This window comes from Spermophilus citellus (assembly GCF_964194105.1).
Source record: "Spermophilus citellus genome assembly, chromosome: 7".
Taxonomy (NCBI): domain Eukaryota; kingdom Metazoa; phylum Chordata; class Mammalia; order Rodentia; family Sciuridae; genus Spermophilus; species Spermophilus citellus.
Genome location: NC_138188.1, coordinates 18,946,345 through 18,971,637, shown reverse-complemented (window position 1 = coordinate 18,971,637; position 25,293 = coordinate 18,946,345).

Genomic DNA, 25,293 nt, shown 5'->3' with positions numbered 1-25,293 from the left:
GATTTAGAGTTCCAACTACATGTATCCATATAGGAGAAAACAGTGAAACCTAAAAATTAAAACTGTTACTGTCAACGAGCGGTTTAACCTAGAAGAATGAAATTTGGTGAGCCAAGTGGGATTGGGGTACTGATCAAACAGAAAGTGTCATCAAGATTGGGTGAAAAAATGTGTGCTGAGATTTCAGGAAACTCGTAGTTTTTGGAAGCTTGACAACCCCTTTCCATGAAAGTGATTTGCGCAAGGCTCTGCTTAGGGCTACATCAATAGGAAACAAACCATAGAGCTAGAACTTGGAACTACTTGATTGTGTCAAGTTTCAAAGAGCTAGCACAAACCGTCTTTGATTTAGAGTTCTAACTACATGTATCCATATGGGAGAAAACAGAGTGAAACCTAAAAATTAAAACTGTTACTGCCAACGAACGGTTTAATCTAGAACAACGAAATTTGATGAGCCAAGTGGGATTGGGGTACTGATCATTACCTGAAAGTGTCATCAAGATTGGGTTAAAAAATGTGTGCTGAGAATTCAGGAAACTCGTAGTTTTTGGAAATCTTGGCAACCCCTTTTTTTGAATGTGATTTGCGCCAGTCTCTGCTTAGGGCTACATCAATAGGAAACAAACCATAGAGATAGAACTTGGAACTACTTAATTGTGTCAAGTTTCAAAGAGCTAGCACAAACCGTGTTGGATTTAGAGTTCCAACTACATGTATCTATATATGAGAAAACAGAGTGAAACCTAAAAATTAAAACTGTTACTGCCAACGAACGGTTGAACCTAGAAGAACGATATTTGGTGAGCCAAGTGGGATTGGGGTACTGATCATTACCTGAAAGTGTCATCAAGACTGGGTGAAAAAATGTGTGCTGAGATTTCAGGAAACTCGTAGTTTTTTGGAAGCTTGGCAACCCCTTTCCATGAAAGTGATTTGCGCCAGTCTCTGCTTAGGGCTACATCAATAGAAAACCAACCATAGAGATAGAACTTGGAACTACTTGATTGTGTCAAGTTTCAAAGAGCTAGCACAAACCGTGTTTGATTTAGAGTTCCAAATCCATGTATCCACATAGGAGAAAACAGAGTGAAACCTAAAAATTAAAACTGTGACTGCCAACGTAGGGTTTAACCTAGAAGAACGAAATTTGGTGAGCCAAATGGGATTGGGGTACTGATCATTACCTGAATGTGTCATCAAGATTGGGTGAAAAAATGTGTGCTCTGATTTCACGAAACTCGTAGTTTTTTGGATGCTTGGCAACCCCTTTCCATGAAAGTGATTTGCGCCAGTCTCTGCTTAGGGCTACATCAATAGGAAACCAACTATAGAGATAGAACTTGGAACTACTTTATTGTGCCAAGTTTCAAAGAGCTAGCACAAACTGTGTTTGTTTTAGAGTTCCAACTACATGTATCCATATAGGAGAAAACAGAGTGAAACCTAAAAATTAAAACTGTGACTGCCAACGAACGGTTTAACCTAGAAGAACTAATTTGGTGAGCCAAGTGGGATTGGGGTACTGATCATTACCTGAAAGTGTCATCAAGATTGGGTGAAAAAATGTGTGCTGAGATTTCACGAAACTCGTAGTTTTTTGGAAGCTTGGCAACCCCTTTCCATGAAAGTGATTTGCGCCAGTCTCTGCTTAGGGGAACATCAATAGGAAGCAAACCACAGAGATAAAACTTGGAACTACTTTATGGTGCCAAGTTTTAAACCCCTCGGTCAAACCGTGTTTGATTTAGAGTTCCAACTCCATGTATCCATATAAGAGAAAACACAGTGAAACCTAAAAATTCAAACTGTTACTGCCAACGAACGGTTTAACCTAAAAGAACAAAATTTGGAGAGCCAAGTGGGATTAGGGTACTGATCGTTACCTGAAAGTGTCATGAAGATTGGGTGAAAAAATGTGTGCTCAGACTTCACGAAACTCGTAGTTTTTTGGAAGCTTGGCAACCCCTTTCAATTAAAGTGATTTGCGCCAGTCTCTGCTTAGGGCTACATCAATAGGAAACAAACCATAGAGATAGAACTTGGAACTAATGTATTGTGTCAAGTTTCAAAGAGCTAGGACAAACCGTGTTTGATTTAGAGTTCCAAATACATGTATCCATAAAGGAGAAAACAGAGTTATACCTAAAAATTAAAACTGTTACTGCCAACGAACGGTTTAACCTAGAAGAACGAAATTTGGTGAGCCAAGTGGGATTGGGGTACTGATCATTACCTGAAAGTGTCATGAAGATTGGGTGTAAAAATGTGTGCTGAGATTTCAGGAATCTCGTAGTTTTTTGGAAGCTTGGCAACCCCTTTTCATGAAAGTGATTTGCGCCAGTCTCTGCTTAGGGCTACATCAATAGGAAACAAACCCTAGAGATAGAACTTGGAACTACTTTATTGTGTCAAGTTTCAAAGAGCTAGCACAAACTGTGTTTGATTTAGTGTTCCAAATACATGTATTCATAAAGGAGAAAACAGAGTGAAACCTAAAATTTAAAACTGTTACTGCCAACGAACGGTTAAACCTAGAAAAATGAAATTTGGTGAGCCAAGTGGGATTGGGGTACTGATCATTACCTGAAAATGTCATGAAGATTGGGTGAAAAAATATGTGCTCAGATTTCATGAAACTCGTAGTTTTATGGAAGCTTGGCAACCCCTTTTCATGAAAGTGATTTGCGCCAGTCTCTGCTTAGGGCTACATCAGTAGGAAACAAACCAAAGAGATAGAACTTGGAACTACTTGATTTTGTCAAGTTTTAAAGAGCAAGCACAAACCGTGTTTGATTTAGTGTTCCAACTACATGTATCCATATAGGAGAAAACAGAGTGAAACCTAAAAACTAAAACTGTTACTGCCAACGAACGGTTTAACCTAGAAGAATAAAATTGGTGAGCCAAGTGGGATTGGGGTACTGATCATTACCTGAAAGTGTCATCAAGATTGGGTGAAAAAATGTGTGCTGAGATTTCAGGAAACTCGTAGTTTTTTGGAAGCTTGGCAACCCCTTTCAATTAAAGTGATTTGCGCCAGTCTCTGAATAGGGCTACATCAATAGGAAACAAACCATAGAGATATAACTTGGAACTACTTTATTGTGCCAAGTTTCAAAGAGCTAGCACAAACCGTGTTTGATTTAGAGTTCCAACTACATGTATCCATATAGGAGAAAACAGAGTGAAACCCAAAAATTAAAACTGTTACTGCCAACGAACGGTTTAACCTCGAAGAACGAAATTTGGTGAGCCAAGTGGGTTTGGGGTACTGATCATTACCTGAAAGTGTCATCAAGATTGGTTGAATAAATGTGTGCTGAGATTTCAGGAAACACGTAGTTTTTTGAAGCTTGGCAACACCTTTTTATGAAAGTGATTTGCGCTAGTCTCTGAATAGGGCTACATCAATAGGAAACAAACCATAGAGATATAACTTGGAACTTCTTGATTGTGTCAAGATACAAACAGCTAGCACAACCTGTGATTGATTTAGAGTTCCAACTCCATGTATCCATATAGGAGAAAACAGAGTGAAACCTAAAAATTAAAACTGTTACTGCCAATGAACGGTTGAACCTAAAAAAACGAAATTTGGTGAGCCAAGTGGAATTGGGGTAGTGATCATTACATGAAAGTGTCATCAAGATTGGGTGAAAAAATGTGTGCTGAGATTTCAGGAAACTCGTAGTTTTTTGGAAGCTTGGCAACCCCTTTCCAAGAAAGTGATTTGCGCCAGTCTCTGCTATGGGCTACATCAATAGGGAACAAACCATAGAGATAGGACTTGGAACTACTTGACTGTGTCAAGTTTCAAAGAGCTAGCACAAACCGTGTTTGACTTAGAGTTCCAACTACATGAATCCATAAAGGAGAAAACAGAGTGAAACCTAAAAATTTAAACTGTTACTGCCAACGATCGGTTTAACCTAGAAGAACAAAATTTGGGGAGCCAAGTGGGATTGGGTACTGATCATTACCTGAAAGTGTCATCAAGATTGGGTGAAAAAATGTGTGCTGAGATTTCACGAAACTCCTAGTTTTTTGGAAGCTTGGCAACCCCTTTCCATGAAAGTGATTTGCGCCAGTCTCTGCTAATGGCTACATCAATAGGAAACAAACCATAGAGATAGAACTTGGAACTACTTTATTGTGTCAAGTTTCAAAGAGCTAGCACAATCCGTGTTTGATTTAGAGTTCCAACTACATGTATCCATATAGGAGAAAACAGAGTGAAACCTAAAAATTAAAACTGTTACTGCCAAAGATCAGTTTAACCTAGAAGAACAAAATTTGGAGTGAAAAGTTGGATTGGGGTACTGATCATTACCTGAAAGTGTCATCAAGATTGGGTGAAAAAATGTGTGGTGAGAATTCAGGAAACTCGTAGTTTTTTGGAAGCTTGGCAACCCCTTTCCATGAAAGTGATTTGCGCCAGTCTCTGCTTAGGGCTACATCAATAGGAAACAAACCATAGAGATAGAACTTGGAACTACTTGATTGTGTCAACTTTCAAAGAGTTAGCACAAACCGTGTTTGATTTAGAGTTCCAACTACATGTATCCATATAGGAGAAAACAGAGTGAAACCTAAAAATTAAAACTGTTACTGCCAACGAACTGTTTAACCTGGAAGAACGAAATTTGGTGAGCCAAGTGGGATTGGGGTACTGATCATTACCTGAAAGTGTCATCAAGATTGGGTGAAAAAATGTGTGCTGAGATTTCACGAAACTCGTAGTTTTTTGGAAGCTTGGCAACCCCTTTCCATGAAAGTGATTTGCGCCAGTCTCTGCTTAGAGCTACATCAATAGGAAACAAACCATTGAGATGGAACTTGGAACAACTTGACTGTGTAAAGTTTCAAAGAGCTAGCACAAACCGTGTTTGATTTAGAGTTCCAACTACATGTATCCATATAGCAGAAAACAGAGTGAAACCTAAAAATTAAAAATGTTACTGCCAACGAACGGTTTAATCTAGAAGAATGAAATTTGGTGAGCCAAGTAGGATTGGGGTAATGATCATTACCTGAAAGTGTCATCAAGATTGGGTGAAAAAATGTGTGCTGAGATTTCACGAAACTCGTAGTTTTTTGGAAGCTTGGCAACCCCTTTCCATGAAAGTGATTTGCGCCAGTCTCTGCTTAGAGCTACATCAATAGGAAACAAACCATTGAGATGGAACTTGGAACAAGTTGACTGTGTAAAGTTTCAAAGAGCTAGAACAAACCGTGTTTGATTTAGAGTTCCAACTACATGTATCCATATAGCAGAAAACAGAGTGAAACCTAAAAATTAAAAATGTTACTGCCAACGAACGGTTTAATCTAGAAGAATGAAATTTGGTGAGCCAAGTAGGATTGGGGTAATGATCATTACCTGAAAGTGTCATCAAGATTGTGTGAAAAAATGTGTGCTGAGATTTCAGGAAACTCGTAGTTTTCAGGAAGCTAGGCATCCCCTTTCCATAAAAGTGATTTGCGCCAATCTCTGCTTAGGGCTACATCAATAGGAAACAAACCGTAGAGATAGAACTTGGAACTACTTGGTTGTGTCAAGTTTCAAAGAGCTAGCACGAACCGTGTTTGATTTAGAGTTCCAAGTACATGTATCCATATTGGAGAAAACAGAGTGAAACTTAAAATTAAAACTGTTACTGCCAACAACGGTTTAAGCTAGAGGAACGAAATTTGGTGAGCCACGTGGGATTGGGGTACTGATCATTACCTGAAAGTGTCATCAAGATTGGGTGAAAAAATATGTGCTGAGATTTCAGGAAACTCGTAGTTTTTTGGCAGCTTGGCAACGCCTTTCCATAAAAGTGATTTGCGCCAATCTCTGCTTAGGGCTACATCAATAGGAAACAAACCATAGAGATAGAACTTGGAACTACTTTATTGTGTCAAGTTTCAATGAGCTAGCACAATCCGTGTTTGATTTAGAGTTCCAACTACATGTATCCATATAGGAGAAAACAGAGTGAAACCTAAAAATTAAAACTGTTACTGTCAAAGATCAGTTTAACCTAGAAGAACCAAATTTGGTGAGAAAAGTTGGATTGGGGTGCTGATCATTACCTGAAAGTGTCATCAAGATTGGGTGAAAAAATGTGTGCTGAGATTTCAGGAAACTCGTAGTTTTTTGGAAGCTTGGCAACCCCTTTCCATGAAAGGGATTTGCACCAGTGTCTGCTTAGGGCTACATCAATAGGAAACAAACCCTAGAGATAGAACTTGGAACTACTTGATTGTGTCAAGTTTCAAAGAGCTAGCACAAACCGTGTTTGATTTAGAGTTCCAAATACATGTATCCATATAGGAGAAAACAGAGTGAAACCTAAAAATTAAAACTGTTACTGCCAACGAACGGTTTAACCTAGAAGAACGAAATTTGGTGAGTCAAGTGGCATTGGGGTACTGATCATTACCTGAAAGTGTCATGAAACTGGGTGAAAAAATGTGTGCTGAGATTTCAGGAAACTCGTAGTTTTTTGGAAGCTTGGCAACCCCTTTCCATGAAAGGGATTTGCACCAGTGTCTGCTTAGGGCTACATCAATAGGAAACAAACCATAGAGATAGAACTTGGAACTACTTGATTGTGTCAAGTTTCAAAGAGCTAGCACAAACCGTGTTTGATTTAGAGTTCCAAATACATGTATCCATATAGGAGAAAACAGAGTGAAACCTAAAAATTAAAACTGTTACTGCCAACGAACGGTTTAACCTAGAAGAACGAAATTTGGTGAGTCAAGTGGCATTGGGGTACTGATCATTACCTGAAAGTGTCATGAAACTGGGTGAAAAAATGTGTGCTGAGATTTCAGGAAACTCGTAGTTTTTTGGAAGCTTGGCAACCCCTTTCCATGAAAGGGATTTGCACCAGTGTCTGCTTAGGGCTACATCAATAGGAAACAAACCATAGAGATAGAACTTGGAACTACTTGATTGTGTCAAGTTTCAAAGAGCTAGCACAAACCGTGTTTGATTTAGAGTTCCAACTACATGTATCCATATAGGAGAAAACAGAGTGAAACCTAAAAATTAAAACTGTTACTGCCAACGAACGGTTTAACCTAGAAGAACGAAATTTGGTGAGTCAAGTGGCATTGGGGTACTGATCATTACCTGAAAGTGTCATGAAACTGGGTGAAAAAATGTGTGCTGAGATTTCAGGAAACTCGTAGTTTTTGGAAGCTTGGCAACCCCTTTCCATGAAAGTGATTTGCGCCAGTCTCTGCTTAGGGCTACATCAATAGAAAACAAACCATAGAGATAGAACTTGGAACTACTTGATTGTGTCAAGTTTCATAGTGCTAGCACAAACCGTGTTTGATTTAGAATTCCAACTACATGTATCCATATAGGAGAAAACAGAGTGAAACCTAAAAATTAAAACTGTTCCTGTAAACGAACGGTTTAACGTAGAAGAACGAAATTTGGTGAGCCAAGTGGGATTGGGGTACTGATCATTACCTGAAAGTGTCATCAAGATTGGGTGAAAAAATGTGTGCTGAGATTTCAGGAAACTCATAGTTTTTCGGAAGCTTGGCAACCCCTTTCCATGAAAGTGATTTGCGCCAGTCTCTGCTTAGGGCTACATCAATAGGAAACAAAGAATAGAGATAGAACTTGGAACTTCTTTATTGTGTCAAGTTTCAATGAGCTAGCACAATCCGTGTTTGATTTAGAGTTCCAACTATATGTATCCATATAGGAGAAAACAGAGTGAAACCTAAAATTTAAAACTGTTACTGCCAAGGAACGGTTTAACCTAGAAGAACGAAATTTGGTGAGCCAGGTGGGTTTGGGAACTGATCATTACCTGAAAGTGTCATCAAGATTGGGTGAAAAAATGTGTGCTGAGATTTCAGGAAATTCGTAGTTTTTTAGAAGCTTGGCAACCCCTTTCCATGAAAGTGATTTGCGCCAGTCTCTGCTTAGGGCTACATCAATAGGATACAAACCATCGAGATAGAACTTGGAACTACTAAATTGTGTCAAGTTTCATAGAGCTAGCACAAACCGTGTTTGATTTAGACTTCCAACTATATGTATCCATATAGGAGAAAACAGAGTGAAACCTAAAAATTTAAACTATTACTGCCAACGATCGGTTTAACCTAGAAGAACGAAATTTGGTGAGCCAAGTGGGATTGGGTACTGATCATTACCTGAAAGTGTCATCAAGATTGGGTGAAAAAATGTGTGCTGAGATTTCACGAAACTCGTAGTTTTTTGGAAGCTTGGCAACCCATTTCCATGAAAGGGATTTGCGCCAGTCTCTGCTTAGGGCTACATGAATAGGAAACAAACCATAGAGATAGAACTTGGAACTACTTTATTGTGTCAAGTTTAAAAGACCTTGCACAAACCGTGTTTGATTTAGAGTTCCAACTACATGTATCCATATAGGAGAAAACAGAGTGAAACCTAAAAATTAAAACTGTTACTGCCAAAGATCAGTTTAACCTAGAAGAACGAAATTTGGTGAGTCAAGTGGCATTGGGGTACTGATCATTACCTGAAAGTGTCATCAAGATTGGGTGAAAAAATGTGTGCTGAGATTTCAGGAAACTCGTAGTTTTTTGGAAGCTTGGCAACCCCTTTCCATGAAAGGGATTTGCACCAGTGTCTGCTTAGGGCTACATCAATAGGAAACAAACCCTAGAGATAGAACTTGGAACTACTTGATTGTGTCAAGTTTCAAAGAGCTAGCACAAACCGTGTTTGATTTAGAGTTCCAAATACATGTATCCATATAGGAGAAAACAGAGTGAAACCTAAAAATTAAAACTGTTACTGCCAACGAACGGTTTAACCTAGAAGAACGAAATTTGGTGAGTCAAGTGGCATTGGGGTACTGATCATTACCTGAAAGTGTCATGAAACTGGGTGAAAAAATGTGTGCTGAGATTTCAGGAAACTCGTAGTTTTTTGGAAGCTTGGCAACCCCTTTCCATGAAAGGGATTTGCACCAGTGTCTGCTTAGGGCTACATCAATAGGAAACAAACCATAGAGATAGAACTTGGAACTACTTGATTGTGTCAAGTTTCAAAGAGCTAGCACAAACCGTGTTTGATTTAGAGTTCCAACTACATGTATCCATATAGGAGAAAACAGAGTGAAACCTAAAAATTAAAACTGTTACTGCCAACGAACGGTTTAACCTAGAAGAACGAAATTTGGTGAGTCAAGTGGCATTGGGGTACTGATCATTACCTGAAAGTGTCATGAAACTGGGTGAAAAAATGTGTGCTGAGATTTCAGGAAACTCGTAGTTTTTGGAAGCTTGGCAACCCCTTTCCATGAAAGTGATTTGCGCCAGTCTCTGCTTAGGGCTACATCAATAGAAAACAAACCATTGAGATAGAACTTGGAACTACTTGATTGTGTCAAGTTTCATAGTGCTAGCACAAACCGTGTTTGATTTAGAATTCCAACTACATGTATCCATATAGGAGAAAATAGAGTGAAACCTAAAAATTAAAACTGTTCCTGTAAACGAACGGTTTAACGTAGAAGAACGAAATTTGGTGAGCCAAGTGGGATTGGGGTACTGATCATTACCTGAAAGTGTCATCAAGATTGGGTGAAAAAATGTGTGCTGAGATTTCACGAAACTCGTAGTTTTTTAGAAGCTTGGCAACCCCTTTCCATGAAAGTGATTTGCGCCAATCTCTGCTTAGGGCTACATCAATAGGAAACAAACCGTAGAGATAGAACTTGGAACTACTTGGTTGTGTCAAGTTTCAAAGAGCTAGCACGAACCGTGTTTGATTTAGAGTTCCAAGTACATGTATCCATATTGGAGAAAACAGAGTGAAACTTAAAATTAAAACTGTTACTGCCAACAACGGTTTAAGCTAGAGGAACGAAATTTGGTGAGCCACGTGGGATTGGGGTACTGATCATTACCTGAAAGTGTCATGAAACTGGGTGAAAAAATGTGTGCTGAGATTTCAGGAAACTCGTAGTTTTTTGGAAGCTTGGCAACCCCTTTCCATGAAAGGGATTTGCACCAGTGTCTGCTTAGGGCTACATCAATAGGAAACAAACCCTAGAGATAGAACTTGGAACTACTTGATTGTGTCAAGTTTCAAAGAGCTAGCACAAACCGTGTTTGATTTAGAGTTCCAAATACATGTATCCATATAGGAGAAAACAGAGTGAAACCTAAAAATTAAAACTGTTACTGCCAACGAACGGTTTAACCTAGAAGAACGAAATTTGGTGAGTCAAGTGGCATTGGGGTACTGATCATTACCTGAAAGTGTCATGAAACTGGGTGAAAAAATGTGTGCTGAGATTTCAGGAAACTCGTAGTTTTTTGGAAGCTTGGCAACCCCTTTCCATGAAAGGGATTTGCACCAGTGTCTGCTTAGGGCTACATCAATAGGAAACAAACCATAGAGATAGAACTTGGAACTACTTGATTGTGTCAAGTTTCAAAGAGCTAGCACAAACCGTGTTTGATTTAGAGTTCCAAATACATGTATCCATATAGGAGAAAACAGAGTGAAACCTAAAAATTAAAACTGTTACTGCCAACGAACGGTTTAACCTAGAAGAACGAAATTTGGTGAGTCAAGTGGCATTGGGGTACTGATCATTACCTGAAAGTGTCATGAAACTGGGTGAAAAAATGTGTGCTGAGATTTCAGGAAACTCGTAGTTTTTTGGAAGCTTGGCAACCCCTTTCCATGAAAGGGATTTGCACCAGTGTCTGCTTAGGGCTACATCAATAGGAAACAAACCATAGAGATAGAACTTGGAACTACTTGATTGTGTCAAGTTTCAATGAGCTAGCACAATCCGTGTTTGATTTAGAGTTCTAACTACATGTATCCATATTGGAGAAAACAGAGTGAAACCTAAAAATTAAAACTGTTACTGCCAACGAACGGTTTAACCTAGAAGAACGAAATTTGGTGAGCCAAGTGGGATTGGGGTACTGATCATTACTTGAAAGTGTCATTAAGATTGGGTAAAAAAATGTTTGCTGAGATTTCAGGAAACTCGTAGATTTTTGGAAGCTTGGCAACCCCTTTCCATGAAAGTGATTTGTGCCAGTCTCTGCTTAGGCCTACATCAATAGGAAAAAAACCATAGAGATAGAACTTGAAACTACTAGATTGTGTCAAGTTTCAAAGAGCTATCACAAACCGTGTTTGATTTAGAGTTCCAACTGCATGTATCCATATAGCAGAAAACAGAGTGAAACCTAAAAATTAAAACTGTTACTGCCAACAAACGGTTTAAGCTAGAGGAACGAAATTTGGTGAGCCACGTGGGATTGGGGTAGTGATCATTACATGAAAGTATCATCAAGATTGGTTGAAAAAATATGTGCTGAGAATTCAGGAAACTCGTAGTTTTTTGGCCGCTTGGCAACCCCTTTCCATGAAAGGGATTTGCACAAGTCTCTGCTTAGGGTACATCAATAGGAAACAAACCATAGAGATAGAACTTGGAACTACTTGACTGTGTCAAGTTTCAAAGAGCTAGCACAAACCGTGTTTGATTTAGAGTTCCAACTACATGAATCCATAAAGGAGAAAACAGAGTGAAACCTAAAAATTTAAACTGTTACTGGCAACGATCGGTATAACCTAGAAGAACGAAATTTGGTGAGCCATGTGGGATTGGGGTACTGATCATTACCTGAAAGTGTCATCAAGATTGGGTGAAAAAATGTGTGCTGAGATTTCACGAAACTCGTAGTTTTTTGGAAGCTTGGCATCCCCTTTCTATGAAAGTGATTTGCGCCAGTCTCTGCTTAGGGCTACATCAATAGGAAACAAACCATAGAGATAGAACTTGGAACTACTTTATTGTGTCAAGTTTCAATGAGCTAGCACAATCCGTGTTTGATTTAGAGTTCCAACTACATGTATCCATATAGGAGAAAACAGAGTGAAACCTAAAAATTTAAACTGTTACTGCCGACAAACGGTTTAACCTAGAAGAACGAAATTTGGTGAGTCAAGTGCCATTGGGGTACTGATCATTACCTGAAAGTGTCATCAAGATTGGGTGAAAAAATGTGTGATGAGATTTCAGGAAACTCGTAGTTTTTTGGAAGCTTGGCAACCCCTTTCCATGAAAGTTATTTGCGCCAGTCTCTGCTTAGGGCTACATCAATAGGAAAAAAGCCATAGAGATAGAACTTGGAACTACTTGATTGTGTCAAGTTACAAAGAGCTAGCACAAACCGTGTTTGATTTAGAGTTCCAACTACATGTATACATATAGCAGAAAACAGAGTGAAACCTAAAAATTAAAACTGTTACTGCCAACAAACGGTTTAAGCTAGAGGAACGAAATTTGGTGAGCCAAGAGGGATTGGGGTACTGATCATTACCTGAAAGTGTCTTCAAGATTGGGTGAAAAAATATGTGCTGAGATTTCAGGAAACTCGTAGTTATTTGGCTGTTTGGCAACCCCTTTCCATGAAAGTGATTTGCACAAGTCACTGCTTAGGGCTACATCAATAGGAAACAAACCATAGAGATAGAACTTGGAACTACTTGACTGTGTCAAGTTTCAAAGAGCTAGCACAAACCGTGTTTGATTTAGAGTTCCAACTACATGAATCCATAAAGGAGAAAACAGAGTGAAACCTAAAAATTTAAACTGTTACTGCCAACAATCGGTATAACCTAGAAGAACGAAATTTGGTGAGCCAAGTGGGATTGGGGTACTGATCATTACCTGAAATTGTCATCAAGATTGGGTGAAAAAATGTGTGCTGAGATTTCAAGAAACTCGTAGTTTTTTGGAAGCTTGGCAACCCCTTTCCATGAAAGTGATTTGCACCAGTCTCTGCTTAGGGCTACATCAGTAGGAAACAAACCATGGAGATAGAACTTGGAACTACTTTATTGTGTGAAGTTTCAAAGAGCTAGCACAAACCGTGTTTGATTTAGAGTTCCAACTACATGAATCCATAAAAGAGAAAACAGAGTGAAACCTAAAAATTTAAACTGTTACTGCCAACGATCGGTTTAACCTAGAAGAACGAAATATGGTGAGCCAAGTGGGATTGGGGTACTGATCATTACCTGAAAGTGTCATCAAGATTGGGTGAAAAAATGTGTGCTGAGATTTCAGGAAACTCGTAGTTTTTTGGAAGCTTGGCAACCCCTTTTCATGAAAGTGATTTGCGCCAATCTCTGCTTAGAGCTACATCAATAGGAAACAAAACATAGAGATAGAACTTGGAACTACTTTCTTGTGTCAAGTTTCAAAGAGCTAGCACAATCCGTGTTTGATTTAGAGTTCCAACTACATGTATCCATATAGGAGAAAACAGAGTGAAACCTAAAAATTAAAACTGTTACAGCCAAAGATCAGTTTAACATAGAAGAACAAAATTTGGAGTGAAAAGTTGGATTGGGGTACTGATCATTACCTGAAAGTGTCATCAAGTTTGGGTGAAAAAATGTGTGCTGAGATTTCAGGAAACTCGTAGTTTTTTGGAAGCTTGGCAACCCCTTTCCTTGAAAGTGATTTGCGCCAATCTCTGCTTAGAGCTACATCAATAGGATACAAACCATAGAGATAGAACTTGGAACTACTTTATTGTGTCAAGTTTCAAAGAGCTAGCACAAACCGTGTTTGATTTAGAGTTCCAACTACAGGTATCCATATAGGAGAAAACAGAGTGAAACCTAAAAATTAAAACTGTTACTGCCAACGATCATTTTAACCTAGAAGAACGAAATTTGGTGAGCCAAGTGGGATTGGGGTACTGATCATTACATGAAAGTGTCATCAAGATTGGGTGAAAAAATGTGTGCTGAGATTTCAGGAAACTCGTAGTTTTTTGGAAGCTTGGCAACCCCTTTCTATGAAAGTGATTTTCGCCAGTCTCTGCTTAGGGCTACATCAATAGGAAGCAAACCATAGAGATAGAACTTGGAACTACTTGACTGTGTCAAGTTTCAAAGAGCTAGAACAAACCGTGTTTGATTTAGAGTTCCAACTACATGAATCCATAAAAGAGAAAACAGAGTGAAACCTAAAAATTTAAACTGTTACTGCCAACGTTCGGTTTAACCTAGAAGAACGAAATTTGGTGAGACAAGTGGGATTGGGTACTGATCATTACCTGAAAGTGTCATCAAGATTGGGTGAAAAAATGTGTGCTGAGATTTCACGAAACTCGTAGTTTTTCGGAAGCTTGGCCACCCCTTTACATGAAAGTGATTTGCGCCAGTCTCTGCTTAGGGCTACATCAATAGGAAACAAGAATAGAGATAGAACTTGGAACTTCTTTATTGTGTCAAGTTTCAATGAGCTAGCACAATCCGTGTTTGATTTAGAGTTCCAACTATATGTATCCATATAGGAGAAAACAGAGTGAAACCTAAAATTTAAAAATGTTACTGCCAACGAACGGTTTAACCCAGAAGAACGAAATTTGGTGAGCCAGGTGGGTTTGGGAACTGATCATTACCTGAAAGTGTCATCAAGATTGGGTGAAAAAATGTGTGCTGAGATTTCAGGAAATTCGTAGTTTTTTGGAAGCTTGGCAACCCCTTTCCATGAAAGTGATTTGCGCCAGTCTCTGCTTAGGGCTACATCAATAGGATACAAACCATCGAGATAGAACTTGGAACTACTAAATTGTGTCAAGTTTCATAGAGCTAGCACAAACCGTGTTTGATTTAGAGTTCCAACTATATGTATCCATATAGGAGAAAACAGAGTGAAACCTAAAAATTTAAACTATTACTGCCAACGATCGGTTTAACCTAGAAGAACGAAATTTGGTGAGCCAAGTGGGATTGGGTACTGATCATTACCTGAAAGTGTCATCAAGATTGGGTGAAAAAATGTGTGCTGAGATTTCAGGAAACTCGTAGTTTTTTGGAAGCTTGGCAACCCCTTTCCATGAAAGTGATTTTCGCCAGTCTCTGCTTAGGGCTACATCAATAGGAAAGAAACCATAGAGACAGAACTTGGAACTACTTGATTGTGTCAAGTTTCAAAGAGCTAGCACAAACCGTGTTTGATTTAGAATTCCAATTTCATTTATCCATATAGGAGAAAACAGAGTGAAACCTAAAAATTAAAACCGTTACTGCCAATGAATGGTTTAACCTAGAAGAACGTAATTTGGTGAGGCAAGTGGGATTGGGGTACTGATCATTACCTGAAAGTGTCATCAAGATTGGGTGAAAAAATGTGTGCTGAGATTTCAGGAAACTCGTAGTTTTTTGGAAGCTTGGCAACCCCTTTCCATGAATGTGAATTCCGCTAGCCTCTGCTTAGGGCTACATCAATAGGAAACAAACCATAGAGATAGAACTTGGAACTACTTGATTGTGTCAAGTTTCAAAGAGCAAGCACAAACCGTGTTTGATTTAGAGTTCCAAATGCATGTATCCGTATAAGAAAACAGAGTGAAAGCTAAAAATTTAAACTGTTACTGCCAACAAACGGTTTAAACTAGAAGAAGGAAATTTGGCGAGCGAGCTGGGATTGGGGTACTGATCATTACCTGAAAGTGTCATCAAGATTGGGTGAAAAAATGTGTGCTGAGATTTCAGGAAACTCGTAGTTTTTTGGAAGCTTGGCAACCCCTTTCCATGAAAGTGATTTGCGCCAGTCTCTGCTTAGGGCTACATCAATAGGAAACAATCCATAGAGATAGAACTTGGAACTACTTGATTGTGTCAAATTTCAAAGAGCTAGCACAAACCGTGTTTGATTTAGAGTTCCAACTACATGTATCCATATATCAGAAAACAGAGTGAAACCTAAAAATTGAAACTGTTCCTGTAAACGAACGGTTAACCTAGAAAAACGAAATTTGGTGAGCCAAGTGGGATTGGGGTACTGATCATTACCTGAAAGTGTCATCAAGATTGGGTGAAAAAATGTGTGCTCAGATTTCAGGAAACTCATAGTTTTTTGGAAGCTTGGCAACCCCTTTCCATGAAAGTGATTTGCGCCAGTCTCTGCTTAGGGCTACATCAATAGGAAACAAACCATAGAGATAGAACTTGGAACTACTTTATTGTGTCAAGTTTCAAAGAGCTAGCACAGACCGTGTTGATTTAGAGTTCCAACTACATGTATCCATATAGCAGAAAACAGAGTGAAACATAAAAATTCAAACTCTTACTGCAAACGAACGATTTAATCTAGAAGAACGAAATTTGGTGAGCCAAGTGGGATTGGGGTACTGATCATTACCTGAAAGTGTCATCAAGATTGGATGAAAAAATGTGTGCTGAGATTTCAGGAAACTCGTAGTTTTTTGGAAGCTTGGCAACCCCTTTCCATGAAAGTGATTTGCGCCAGTCTCTGTTTTGGGCTACATCAATAGGAAACAATCCATAGATATAGAACTTGGAACTACTTGACTGTGTCAAGTTTCAAAGAGCTAGCACAAACCGTGTTTGATTTAGAATTCCAACTTCATGTATCCATAGGAGAAAACAGAGTGAAACCTAAAAATTAAAACTGTTATTGCCAATGAACGGTTTAACCTAGAAGAACGAAATTTGGTGAGACAGGTGGGATTGGTGTACTGATCATTACCTGAAAGTGTCATCAAGATTGGGTGGAAAAATGTGTGCTGAGATTTCAGGAAACTCGTATTTTTTTGGAAGCTTGGCAACCTTTTTCCATGAAACTGATTTGCGCCAGTCTCTGCTTAGGTCTACATCAATAGGAAACAAACCAGAGAGATAGAAGTTGGAACTACTTGATTGTGTCAAGTTTCAAAGAGCTAGTACAAACCGTCTTAGATTTAGAGTTCCAACTACATGTATCCATAAAGGAGAAAACAGAGTGAAACCTAAGAATTAAAACTGTCACTGCCAACGAACGATTTAACCTAGAAAAACGAAATTCGGTGAGCCAAGTGGGATTGGGGTACTGATCATTACCTGAAAGTGTCATCACGATTGGGTGAAAAAATGTATGCTGAGATTTCAGGAAACTCGTAGTTTTTTGGAAGATTGGCAACCCCTTTCCATGAAAGTCATTTGCTGCAGTCTCTGCTTAGGGCTACATCAATAGGAAACAAACCATAGAGATAGAACTTGGAACTACTTGATTGTATCAGGTTTCAAAGAGCTAGCACAAACCGTGTTTGATTTAGAATTCCAACTTCATGTATCATTATAGGAGAAAACAGAGTGAAACCTACAAATTAAAACTGTTACTGCCAACGAACGGTTTAACCTAGAAAAACGAAATTTGGTGAGCCAAGTGGGATTGGGGTACTGATCATTACCTGAAAGTGTCATCAAGACTGGTGAAAAAAATGTGTGATGTGATTTCAGAAAACTCGTAGTTTTTTGGAAGCTTGGCAACCCCTTTCCATGAAAGTGATTTGCGCCAGTCTCTGCTTAGGGCTACATCAATAGGAAACAAACCATAGAGATAGAACTTGGAACTACTTGATTGTGTCAAGTTGCAAAGAGCTAGCACAAACCGTGTTTGATTTAGTATTCCAACATCATGTATCCACATAGGAGAAAACAGTGAAACCTAAAAATTAAAACTTTTACTGCCAAAGAACGGTTTAACCTAGAAGAACGAAATTTGGTGAGCCAAGTGGGATTGGGGTACTGATCATTACCTGAAAGTGTCATCAAGATTGGGTGAAAAAATGTGTGATGAGATTTCAGGAAACTCATAGTTTTTTGGAAGGTTGGAAACCCCTTTCCATGAAAGTGATTTGCGCCGGTCTCTGCTTAGGGCTACATCAATAGGAAACAAACCATAGAGATAGAACTTGGAACTACTTGATTGTGTCAAGTTTCAAAGAGCTAGCACAAACCGTGTTTGATTTAGAGTTCCAAATACATGTATCCATATAGGAGAAAAAAGAGTGAAACCTAAAAATTAAAACTGTTACTGCCAACGATCGGTTTAACCTAGAAGAACGAAATTTGGTGAGCCAAGTGGGATTGGGGTACTCATCATTACCTGAAAGTGTCATCAAGATTGGGTGAAAAAATGTGTACTGAGATTTCAGGAAACTCGTAGTTTTTTGGAAGCTTGGCAACCCCTTTCCATGTAAGTGATTTTTGCGAGTCTCTGCTTAGGGCTACATCAATAGGAAACAAACCATAGAGATAGAACTTGGAACTACTTGATTGTGTCAAGTTTCAAATAGCTAGCACAAACCGTCTTTGATTTAGAGTTCCAACTACATGTATCCATATAGGACAAAACAGAGTGAAACCTAAAAATTAAAACTGTTACGGCCAACGAATGGTTTAACCTAGAAGAACGAAATTTGGTGAGCCAAGTGGGATTGGGTTACTGATCATTACTTGAAATTGTCGTCAAGATTGGGCGAAAAAATTTGTTCTGTGATTTCAGGAAACTCGTAGTTTTTTGGAATCTTGGCAACCCCTTTCCATGAAAGTGATTTGCGCCAGTCTCTGTTTGGGGCTACATCAATATGAAATAAAACATAGAGATAGAACTTGGAACTACTTTATTGTGTCAAGTTTCAAAGAGCTAGAACAAACTGTGTTTGATTTAGAGTTCCAAATACATGTATCCATATAGGAGAAAACAGAGTGAAACCTAAAATTTAAAACTGTTACTGCCAACGAACGGTTTAACCTAGAAGAACGAAATTTGGTGAGCCAGGTGGGTTTGGGAACTGTTCATTACCTGAAAGTGTCATCAAGATTGGGTGAAAAAATGTGTGCTGAGATTTCATGAAACTCGTAGTTTTTTGGAAGCTTGGCAACCCCTTTCCATGTAAGTGATTGGCGCCAGTCTCTGCTTAGGTCTACATCAATAGGAAACAAACCATAGAGATAGAACTTGAAACTACTTGATTGTGTCAAGTTTCAAAGTGCTAGCACAAACCGTGTTTGATTTAGAGTTCCAACTACATGCATCCATATAGAAGAAAACAGAGTGAAACCTAAAAATTAAAACTGTTACTGCCAACGAACGGTTTAACCTAAAAGAACGAAATTTGGTGAGCCAGGTGGGTTTGGGAACTGATCATTACCTGAAAGTGTCATCAAGATTGGGTGAAAAAATGTGTGCTGAGTTTTCAGGAAACTCGTAGTTTTTTGGAAGCTTGGCAACCCCTTTCCATGAAAGTGATTTGCGCCAGTCTTTGCTTAGGGCTACATCAATAGGAAAGAAACCATAGAGATAGAACTTGGAACTACTTGATTGTGTCAAGTTTCAAAGAGCTAGCACAAACCGTGTTTGATTTAGAATTCCAATTTCATTTATCCATATAGGAGAAAACAGAGTGAAACCTAAAAATTAAAACCGTTACTGCCAATGAATGGTTTAACCTAGAAGAACGAAATGTGGTGAGGCAAGTGGGATTGGGGTACTGATCATTACCTGAAAGTGTCATCAAGATTGGTTGAAAAAATGTGTGCTGAGATTTCAGGAAACTCGTAGTTTTTTGGAAGCTTGGCAACCCCTTTCCATGAAAGTGATTTGCGCCAGTCTCTGCTTAGGGCTACATCAATAGGAAACAAACCATAGAGATAGAACTTGGAACTACTTGACTGTGTCAAGTTTCAAAGAGCTAGCACAAACCGTCTTTGATTTAGAGTTCCAACTACATGTATCCATATAGGAGAAAACAGAGTGAAACCTAAAAATTAAAAGTGTTACTGCGAACGAAGGGTTTAACCTAGAAGAACGAAATTTGGTAAGCCAAGTGGGATTGGGGTACTGATCATTACCTGAAAGTGTCATCAAGATTGGGTGAAAAAATGTGTGATGAGATTTCAGGAAACTCATAGTTTTTTGGAAGCTTGGAAACCCCTTTCCATGAAAGTGAATTCAGCCAGCCTCTGCTTAGGGCTACATCAATAGGAAACAAACCATAGAGATAGAACTTGGAACTACTTGACTGTGTCAAGTTTCAAAGAGCTAGCACAAACCGTCTTTGATTTAGAGTTCCAACTACATGTATCCATATAGGAGAAAACAGAGTGAAACCTAAAAATTAAAAGTGTTACTGCGAACGAAGGGTTTAACCTAGAAGAACGAAATTTGGTAAGCCAAGTGGGATTGGGGTACTGATCATTACCTGAAAGTGTCATCAAGATTGGGTGAAAAAATGTGTGATGAGATTTCAGGAAACTCATAGTTTTTTGGAAGCTTGGAAACCCCTTTCCATGAAAGTGAATTCAGCCAGCCTCTGCTTAGGGCTACATCAATAGGAAACAAACCATAGAGATAGAACTTGGAACTACTGGATTGTGTCAAGTTTCAAAGAGCTAGCACAAACCGTGTTTGATTTAGAGTTCCAAATACATGTATCCATATAGGAGAAAAAAGAGTGAAACCTAAAAATTAAAACTGTTACTGCCAACGATCGGTTTAACCTAGAAGAACGAAATTTGGTGAGCCAAGTGGGATTGGAGTACTCATCATTACCTGAAAGTGTCATCAAGATTGGGTGAAAAAATGTGTGCTGAGATTTCAGGAAACTCGTAGTTTTTTGGAAGCTTGGCAACCCCTTTCCATGAAAGTGATTTTCGCCAGTCTCTGCTTAGGGCTACATCAATAGGAAAGAAACCATAGAGACAGAACTTGGAACTACTTGATTGTGTCAAGTTCCAAAGAGCTAGCACAAACCGAGTTTGATTTAGAATTCCAATTTCATTTATCCATATAGGAGAAAACAGAGTGAAACCTAAAAATTAAAACCGTTACTGCCAATGAATGGTTTAACCTAGAAGAACGAAATTTGGTGAGGCAAGTGGGATTGGGGTACTGATCATTACCTGAAAGTGTCATCAAGATTGGTTGAAAAAATGTGTGCTGAGATTTCAGGAAACTCGTAGTTTTTTGGAAGCTTGGCAACCCCTTTCCATGAAAGTGATTTGCGCCAGTCTCTGCTTAGGGCTACATCAATAGGAAACAAACCATAGAGATAGAACTTGGAACTACTTGACTGTGTCAAGTTTCAAAGAGCTAGCACAAACCGTCTTTGATTTAGAGTTCCAACTACATGTATCCATATAGGAGAAAACAGATTGAAACCTAAAAATTAAAAGTGTTACTGTGAACGAAGGGTTTAACCTAGAAGAACGAAATTTGGTAAGCCAAGTGGGATTGGGGTACTGATCATTACCTGAAAGTGTCATCAAGATTGGGTGAAAAAATGTGTGATGAGATTTCAGGAAACTCATAGTTTTTTGGAAGCTTGGAAACCCCTTTCCATGAAAGTGAATTCAGCCAGCCTCTGCTTAGGGCTACATCAATAGGAAACAAACCATAGAGATAGAACTTGGAACTACTGGATTGTGTCAAGTTTCAAAGAGCTAGCACAAACCGTGTTTGATTTAGAGTTCCAAATACATGTATCCATATAGGAGAAAAAAGAGTGAAACCTAAAAATTAAAACTGTTACTGCCAACGATCGGTTTAACCTAGAAGAACGAAATTTGGTGAGCCAAGTGGGATTGGAGTACTCATCATTACCTGAAAGTGTCATCAAGATTGGGTGAAAAAATGTGTGCTGAGATTTCAGGAAACTCGTAGTTTTTTGGAAGCTTGGCAACCCCTTTCCATGAAAGTGATTTTCGCCAGTCTCTGCTTAGGGCTACATCAATAGGAAAGAAACCATAGAGACAGAACTTGGAACTACTTGATTGTGTCAAGTTTCAAAGAGCTAGCACAAACCGTGTTTGATTTAGAATTCCAATTTCATTTATCCATATAGGAGAAAACAGAGTGAAACCTAAAAATTAAAACCGTTACTGCCAATGAATGGTTTAACCTAGAAGAACGTAATTTGGTGAGGCAAGTGGGATTGGGGTACTGATCATTACCTGAAAGTGTCATCAAGATTGGGTGAAAAAATGTGTGCTGAGATTTCAGGAAACTCGTAGTTTTTTGGAAGCTTGGCAACCCCTTTCCATGAATGTGAATTCCGCTAGCCTCTGCTTAGGGCTACATCAATAGGAAACAAACAATAGAGATAGAACTTGGAACTACTTGATTGTGTCAAGTTTCAAAAAGCTAGCACAAACCGTGATTGATTTAGAGTTCCAACTACATGTATCCATATAGGAGAAAACAGAGTGAAACCTAAAAATTAAAACTGTTACTGCCAACGAACGGTTTTACCTAGAAGAACGAAATTTGGTGAGCCAAGTGGGATTGGGGTACTGATAATTACTTGAAAGTGTCGTCAAGATTGGGTGAAAAATTGTGTGCTGAGATTTCAGGAAACTCGTAGTTTTTTGGAAGCTTGGCAACCCCTTTCCATGAAAGTGATTCGCGCCAGTCTCTGTTTGGGGCTACATCAATAGGAAACAAACGGTAGAGATAGAACTTGGAACTACTTGATTGTGTCAAGTTTCAAAGAGCTAGCATAAACCGTGTTTGATTTAGAGTTCCAAGTACATGTATACATATAGGAGAAAACAGAGTGAAACCTAAAAATTAAAACTGTTACTGCCAACGAATGGTTTAACCTAGAAGAACGAAATTTGGTGAGCCAAGTGGGATTGGGGTACTGATAATTACTTGAAAGTGTCGTCAAGATTGGGTGAAAAATTGTGTGCTGAGATTTCATGTAACTCGTAGTTTTTTTGAAGCTTGGCAACCCCTTTCCATGAAAGTGATTTTTGCCAGTCTCTGCTTAGGGCTACATCAATAGGAAACAAACCATAGTGATAGAACTTGGAACTACTTGATTGTGTCAAGTTTCAAAGAGCTAGCACAAACCGTGTTTGATTTAGAGTTCCAACTACATGTATCCATATAGGAGAAAACAGAGTGAAACCTAAAAATTAAAACTGTTACTGCCAATGAACGGTTTAACCTAGAAGAATGAAATTTGGTGAGCTAAGTGGGATTGGGGTACTCATCATTACCTGAAAGTGTCATCAAGATTGGGTGAAAAAATGTGTGCTGAGATTTCAGGAAACTTGTAGTTTTTTGGAAGCTTGGCAACCCCTTTCCATGAAAGTGATTTGCGCCAGTCTCTGCTTAGGGCTACATCAATAGGAAACAAACCATAGAGATAGAACTTGGAACTACTTGATTGTGTCAAGTATCAAAGAGCTAGCACAAACCGTGTTTGATTTAGAGTTCCAACTACATGTATCCATATAGGAGAAAACAGAGTGAAACCTAAAAATTAAAACAGTTACTGCCAACGAACGGTTTAACCTAGAAGAACGAAATTTGGTAAGCCAGGTGGAATTGGAATACTGATCATTACCTGAAAGTGTCATCAAGTTTGGGTGAAAAAATGTGTGCTGAGATTTCAGGAAACTCGTAGTTTTTTGTAAGCTTGGCAACCCCTTTCCATGAAAGTGATTGGCGCCAGTCTCTGCTTAGGGCTACATCAATAGGAAACAAACCATAGAGATAGAACTTGGAACTATTTGATTGGGTCAAGATTCCAAGAGCAAGCACAAACCGTGTTGGATTTAGAGTTCTAAATACATGTATCCATATAAGAAAACAGAGTGAAAGCTAAAAATTTAAACTGTTACTGCCAACAAACGGTTTAAACTAGAAGAACGAAATTTGGTGAGCCAGGTGGGATTGGGGTACTGATCATTACCTGAAAGTGTCATCAAGATTGGGTGAAAAGATGTGTGCTGAGATTTCAGGAAACTCGTAGTTTTTTGGAAGCTTGGCAACCCCTTTCCATGAAAGTGATTTGCGCCAGTCTCTGCTTAGGGCTACATCAATAGGAAAAAAAACATAGAGATAGAACTTGGAACTACTTTATTGTGTCAAGTTTCAAAGAGCTAGCACAAACCGTCTTTGATTTAGAGTTCGAACTATATGTATCCATATAGGAGAAAACAGAGTGAAACCTAAAAATTTAAACCGTTACTGCCAAAGATCGGTATAACCTAGGAGAACGAAATTTGGTGAGCCAAGTGGGATTGGGGTACTCATCATTACCTGAAAGTGTCATCAAGATTGGGTGAAGAAATGTGTGCTGAGATTTCAGGAAACTCGTAGTTTTTTGGAAGCTTGGCAACCCCTTTCCATGAAAGTGATTTGCGCCAGTCTCTGCTTAGGGCTACATCAATAGGAAACAAACCATAGAGATAGAACTTGGAACTACTTGACTGTGTCAAGTATCAAAGAGCTAGCACAAACTGTGTTTGACTTAGAATTCCAACTTCATGTATCCATAGGAGAACACAGAGTGAAACCTAAAAAGTAAAACTGTTACTGCCAACAAACGGTTTAACCTAGAAGAACGAAATTTGGTGAGCCAAGTGGGATTGGCTTACTGATCATTACTTGAAAGTGTCATCAAGATTGGGTGAAAAATTGTGTGCTGAGATTTCAGGAAACTCGTAGTTCTTTGGAAGCTTGGCATCCCCTATCCATGATAGTGATTTGCGCCAGTCTGTGCTTAGGGCTACATCAATAGGAAACAAACCATAGAGATAGAACTTGGAACTACTTGATTGTGTCAAGTTTCAAGAGCTAGCCCAAACCGTCTTTGATTTAGAGTTCCAACTACATGTATCCAAATAGGAGAAAACAGAGTGTAACCTAAAAATTAAAAGTGTTACTGCCAACGAACGGTTTAACCTAGAAGAACGAAATTTGGTGAGCCAAGTGGGATTGGGGTACTGATCATTACCTGAAAGTGTCATCAAGATTGGGTGAAAAAATGTGTGATGAGATTTCAGGAAACTCGTAGTTTTTAGGAAGCTTGGCAACCCCTTTCCATGAAAGTGAATTCCGCCAGCCTCTGCTTAGGGCTACATCAATAGGAAACAAACCATAGAGATAGAACTTGGAACTACTTGATTGTGTCAAGTTTCAAAGAGCTAGCACAAACCGTGTTTGATTTAGAGTTCCAAAAACATGTATCCATATAGGAAAAAAAATAGTGAATCCTAAAAATTAAAACTGTTACTGCCAACGATCGGTTTAACCTAGAAGAACGAAATTTGGTGAGCCAAGTGGGATTGGGGTACTCATCATTACCTGAAAGTCTCATCAAGATTGGGTGAAAAAATGTGTGCTGAGATTTCAAGAAACTCGTAGTTTTTTGGAAGCTTGGCAACCGCTTTCCATGAAAGTGATTTGCGCCAGTCTCTGCTTAGGGCTACATCAATAGGAAACAAACCATAGAGATAGAACTTTGAACTACTTGATTGTGTCAAGTTTCAAAGAGCTAGCACAAACCGTGTTTGATTTAGAGTTCCAACTACATGTATCCATATAGGAGAAAACAGAGTGAAACCTAAAAATTCAAACTGTTACTGCCAACGAACGGTTTAACCTAGAAGAACGAAATTTGGTAAGCCAGGTGGAATTGGGGTACTGATCA